Raw genomic sequence first — 6,000 nt, 5'->3', positions numbered from 1 at the left:
TTGATTATTCAAAGCGAGGCCCATATTCATCTAAAAGCTTGCATACTCAAAATTTGTTCCCTGAATAGGACGACAGGTGAGAGATCAGGATTGCTAACTGTACTAACTCTAAGGGGCCTCTGCATTTTCTGATTTGGGTAACAGTGATTTTTTTTGTTTGCTTAGATTTATTTAGTAGAGTTCTCCATGTTTCCCAGGCTGATATCGAGGCCCTGGGCTTAAGTGATTTCCCTACTTCAGTTTTTCAATCCCAAGGACTACTGGCATACCCTACTATACCAGGCCGAATTCAGTCTTAATATTTCTGTCACACAGGTTTCTTGTGACCAAGAGCCAGTCCTTATTTCCACTTATGGCAATAAGCTCTTCTTTCTGGTCATTTCACAGACAGAGAACCATGGTGAATATGGTCATTTAAACCTGTCTTGTTTTCTTTAATGTCAGGTTTTTAGACTTGGTGTAGTCCTGTGAATATGAGGTCTACTGCCCTCCAGCTTCCCAATGTCATAGAAGAAGACATCCCTTTCCTGAAGATGTCACATTTGCATAGTCAGGATTCTAGGCATCACTGCTGGCACATAATGGAGGCTCTAGTGACCATTCCTTTTCTTTGTGAGTCACCTAAACTGAGAGATAAAGTTCAGTGTAGGTGGCTTTTCTGTAGTGGTCCAATAGTATCCTTCAGAAGATGCAGGCTGGTGTCAGTATTTAACTCTTTCTACCAACAGCAGGTTAGTATACACAGGATTCATGGGTGTTGGGATCCTGTTTTCTTCCATGATCTCCTGGGAATACTTTTCCATCAACTTGTCTTTAGAGAATGATCCCATTAGGTAAGTACCTTTTTTTCTTCCGATGGAATTTTTTTCACATGGTTGCATGACAATTGTCTAGGACTTCATTGGCACACAAGACTTTCCAGGTTACAAAAATTGGAATAACCCTTCTTTATGTCATTGTCCTATCTCTAACTCTAGACAAGAGGCTATGTTTTAGGATTCTTCTCAAAATATATTTGCTTAACAAATATTCCATAACTAGCACTCTACCTGTTGTAGAAGTTGGTTTATAGCCATTATTTTGATAGTGAAATATCACACCCTGCAATAATTCAATGTGGGATATTTTATGAATCTTTCAGGATGGGTAGCAAATGATCTAGGATTAATGAGTTCTGAATGCAGTCAACTAGTCAGGTAGTGATACAAGAAGAGTGACATGACCAGAGTGGAGTCAGGAAGACTAGATGAAGGGTAATCAAGACAGCCATTCCATTTCTTTTGACCTACCTACCAGTCATTTATTAAGAACTTCGGAAGAAAAGAATTTCTGAATCCTATACCTTTTATTTCAAGAAAATAATAAATTTGTTTCAAAGTTTTGTCTAATAGTAAGAGAACAACACCCAAAGAAATTTGCTACATAGTATTTTTCCAAAAAGGTTCTCTGCTACCATTTTTTCATAGCCGTATTATTTTCTGTAAGCCTTTCTAATGAAGTCTTATTTTTAGCCACTTGTTTATGAGTAGTAAACATATTTGAAATTTCAATAGATTTGATTTTTTCCCTCAAATTATTCTGGTATGTACCAATACTAAAAGAAGTATTGGGCATTTTCTTTAAAAGGTTCTTTCTAGTAAATGACTGTCCATTTTTTACCCAGACTGAGCTATCACTTTTTACTTTGTGTTTTGGATTTATACTAGATAGATTATATTCAAGAAAGGTCACTGGATTACAGGGTAGAATTTGTTTCATTTTTGAGACTCTCCAGTTTTTCTTTTTTTTATTGTAATTAGTAAAAGGGTTACATGATATTTGCCAGATAGAAGGTGCATTAATTCACATACATTGATACCCTTTCACATGTCTTGGTACCCATTACCCTCCCCCCCACACCCCCTACCCGTCTTGGTTTTCCCCCCTTCCCTATCAAATTTCAAATAACCAAATACAAATAAATTCAATATATCAGATAACAAAGTGAGATACTATAACAATATGAGATAACCAAGGGACAGCAAAGGAGATAAGAGACAACATAGTACATTAAGGACAACAATCATTTGTTATATGGCTTTTGTTTCAATATCCTGGAGGTCCTTTCAATTAGCTTCATACTATATGGCCTTATGTTTCAAGATTTTGCTCTATTGCAGATCTCTGCTAAATCCACTAGCACAACAATGTTCATTGCAGCACTATTCACCATAGCAAAGATATGGAACCAACCTAGATGTCCCTCAGTTGATGAGTGGATCAACAAGTTGTGGTATTTGTACACAATGGAATTCTATGCTGCTGTCAGAAAGAATGACATCACCCCATTTGTTAGGAAATGGAAAGACTTAGAAAAAATCATATTAAGTGAAGTAAGCCAGACTCAAAGGAACTTAGGCTCAATGGTTTCCCTCATTCGTCATAATCAGTAGAAACCTTGGGCTCGAATCTCCAGTTTTTCTACCGTGAGTCTCTTAGGGTTCCTTTTCTACCACATTCATACAAGCATCTTCTTTGGTTTTTCTTCTTGATGATGGCCATTCTTAGTGAAGTGGGATTGAATGTCAAGATTGTTTTGAGTTTTCTTTATGGCCAGAGTCTTTCAGCATTTCTTTGAGTTTCTGCTGGTCATTTTCATTAGTTCTATTAGCTATTTAGCTATTAGCCCATTTAATAGTTCAGTTTTTTGATTCATTGACAGTTTATTGTATTCTAAATACTAGACCACCACTCCAGTATACAACTGGCAAAGATCTTCACCCATTCTGTATACTATCACTGTATTAAACTATGTCCTTTTTGAGGCAGAAAATTCAAACTTGGTATAAACTCATTTGTCAATATTCCCTCTGATTTGCTGAGCCTGGAGTCTAATTAGATATTTCCTGACTATGCTAATAATTTCTAATTTTCTCCTACTGTTTCCTGTAGTAATTTTCAATTTTCATGTCTTACATTTGTTTTTGAACCATTACTCAGAGAAGGTAATATATAAGTATCCATTTTTAAATTATGCATATGAATTTCTAACACTAGTTGGTGAAAAGGCTTTCTTTGTTCAAGCTCTATTTTTTCACCACCTTGTGAAATATCATGTGCCTGTAAGTATATAAATTTATTTTTTCTGCTACTATCAAGCTGCTATTACTTTGTTTGAAATGTGGAACTCATATTTTCCTCACTATTTCCCCCAGAAAATCATTTGTCATTAGGGCATTTTTTGAGTCCACATACATTTTGAAATATTTTGTCTCAGTGACAAATAACACAGTTGATGTGTGTTGTAATTCATTCATAGATTGTCTTTTGCAGTATTGCTACTTGCTTATGTCACTTTCATGATTTGAATAGGAATGCTCTATTTCCTAATTTTGTGTTCCATTTTTTTCTAAAAGTTTTGTAGTTTTCCTTGTAGTTCCTTTTTTTTGCATTTTTTATTGTAATTAGTAAAAGGGTTACATGATATTTGCCAGAAAGAAGGTGCGTTAATTCACGTACATTGATACCCTTTCACATTTGTAGTTCCTTTACTTCCTTTGTTGGGTTGAATTCTAGGTACTTAATATTTTTCAGAAACTCTTGTAAACTGAGTCTTTTTCCTCATTTTATTCCCTCTGTTCAGGAATGATTCTATTTCCTTCAGAATTAACAGCTATTTGGTAGAATGACTTTCAATGTATTTTCATCTGCCAACAGGAAACTCCACGCAGTTCAGGAGAAGAGGGTTTATTGCATGAGGAAAAAACAGACTTCTGCCGCCCAAGATGGATTCGGGTGAGCAAGAGGACTTAGGGCAGGAAGTGAGAGATTACACAGGGGGAGGGGTATAGACACAGTGGAGGTGGATGTGATCTCAGAGGATGGGGAAATACCTCAGTTGGGACCTCCCACTGACCCAGGCATGCCAGTTGCCAGGATTACATGTGCTGGGCAGGGATTTCTAGGGTACAGGAGGAGAGAGCCAAGGGAAGAAGTCATTGCTTCCAGTGAGACCTAACATTCCTGCCTCCTGATAGTTGTAAAGAGATGCTGATTCTTTCTGGCTACTTCCTGATGACAAAGGACGTTGACATTAAGGGTAGAAGGTGGGGATGCTGTCCGTCCAGAAGGAGCAGTAACAGTTCCATGGTAGTGAACATGCATATGTGTCCTTGGATAAAATTCAAAAGAAGTCGTAAGAGGCAGGGGTGCCATCTTCTTCAGGGATGTGACACGCCTTGGAGTCATAGAAAGGGCAAGAGCAGGAGCCTTTTTCACTCTTGACAGAAGAAACAACTCTGGCTGTCCGTTGAGCTAAATTACAGTGGGAGTGGTCCGCAGGACGTGATGAGGTCCTGTTCACATAGGATGTAAACCAGACAGATTAAGGGCCTTAAGAAAGGCTTGATCCTCAGGCAAAATTGGGGGAGAAGGAAAAGGGGTTTGAGAGGCTGAGGGAGCCTTGGATATGGGACAGCGGGGTAAGATTATTAAGGAATGTAAAAAAAGGAAAGTTATCTATTCTACATGGGTAGTTGCAGAGCAAGTAAAAAGGCTATCTACACCCACCACTGAGATCCTGTGGGAAAAGCGAGGCTGGACCACTCAGGTAACAATGAATAACTGGCTCCCATATCCAAAAGAATGGATAAAGTAGCTTGCCTGCAACCTGGAGATATCCCCTGGGCTCCTCCATTGTGATGCTTGTGGGATCCAGCGGCCCTGGGCACCATCACACTTCCGTTGCCAAGCTGAGTATCTTGGATAAATTGGGCTCCTCCCCATGTGTAGGGGGTATGGGAGGGACTGGCCCACCTTGTAGAGAGGAGGAGGGATAGTCGACTCCCCAGTGACCCAGCTGTCCATACTTTGTCTGGGTCCAGATGGTGGTTGTAGAGTAGGGCAAGCTCTTGTCCACTTGGCTTTCTTGCCACACTTGCAGCATGGTGTGGGTGGTGTGCATTGGGCGCTTCTTCTTTGAGGAGACCGAAGGGCAGCAGCCAGGAGCTGGCAATTTTTCCTATTATGGGCAGCCCTATCAGTCCTTTTCTGTTCCTCCTGGATGTTAAAAACCTTCAAGGCCATGCTCACCAGATCTCCCTGGGGGGTTTGAGGGCCATCCTCAGAACTTTTCAACTTTTTTTTAAATATCAGGAGCTGATTGGGTAATGAAATGGGTATTAAGGACCACTATCCTTCTTTTGACTCCAGGTGCAGCTTTGTAAAACGCTGGAGTGCTGCTGTAAGGCGATCAAGAAATTCGGCAGGGTTTTCAGTGGGTCTCTGGGTAACCTCCTTTGAGTTTATCATAGTTGACTGCATGGTGGGCTGCCTTCTGGAGGCCAGCTACCAGGCAGGTTACCATCCTATTTCTGCTAACCCTTCAAGGTGCACTTTCTTCATAATCCCGTTTGGGCTCTTCGCTGGGCACAGCTGTTGCCCCTACTGGAAAAGTATTGTCTACGCAGTGGGTTTCATCAGCATGTGCCTGGGCTGCAACCCCAACTCTTTCCTTTTCTTTGGAGGTAGGGGTCTAGGACAGGACTATATATAAGTCATGCCTGATGAGGTCATGAGTCTGAACAAGGTATTTAAACTCTTTGGTATAATTATTAGGGTCTTGGGAATAAGATCTCAGTTGCTTCTCGATCTGGGAATGATGGGTCATTGAAAAGGGGGACTGTGCACGAAAAACTTTATCTGCCCCTGCCGCCTCTCACAGAGGAAATAAGGGGGCTGCTGGAGGCTATGAGCCACCAGTGCAGGATTGGGTGTGAGCTTTGGAAGGTGAAGAAAAAGAAGCTGAAGGGGGAGGAGAAGGAAGGAAAGGTTCAGCTTGGGGAGGAGGAGCAGATTCTTCAATGTTGAGAAGGGGATCGGGCACTTTAGGTTTAGGAAGAGGCTCCAGGCTTTTCGGTGATTTGGCAGGTACTGAGGGACAGACTGCCCCTGTGCCAGGAGGCTAGGGAAAGTTGAGTAGGATTGATAGAGAAAAGAGCAAGCATGGAGAGCAAAGAAAGC

The 6,000-nt window shown here is 40.7% G+C and overlaps 1 long non-coding RNA gene across 1 annotated transcript in view; it reads left to right on the top strand.

Moving 5' to 3' along the window:
* The first annotated feature begins 3,702 nt into the window (after positions 1–3,702).
* Positions 3,703–6,000, top strand: part of LOC150068960 (uncharacterized) — a 78,635-nt gene continuing 76,337 nt past the window's right edge. Inside the window, exon 1 of the long non-coding RNA XR_016535110.1 lies at positions 3,703–3,774. This is a non-coding gene — a long non-coding RNA (uncharacterized LOC150068960). The remainder of the gene's footprint in view (positions 3,775–6,000) is intronic.

The sequence above is a fragment of the Megascapheus bottae genome, chromosome 1 (genome assembly GCF_031878675.1).
Source record: "Megascapheus bottae isolate mThoBot1 chromosome 1, mThoBot2.hap1, whole genome shotgun sequence".
Lineage (NCBI taxonomy): Eukaryota > Metazoa > Chordata > Mammalia > Rodentia > Geomyidae > Megascapheus > Megascapheus bottae.
This window is presented reverse-complemented; position numbering and strand designations above follow the sequence as displayed.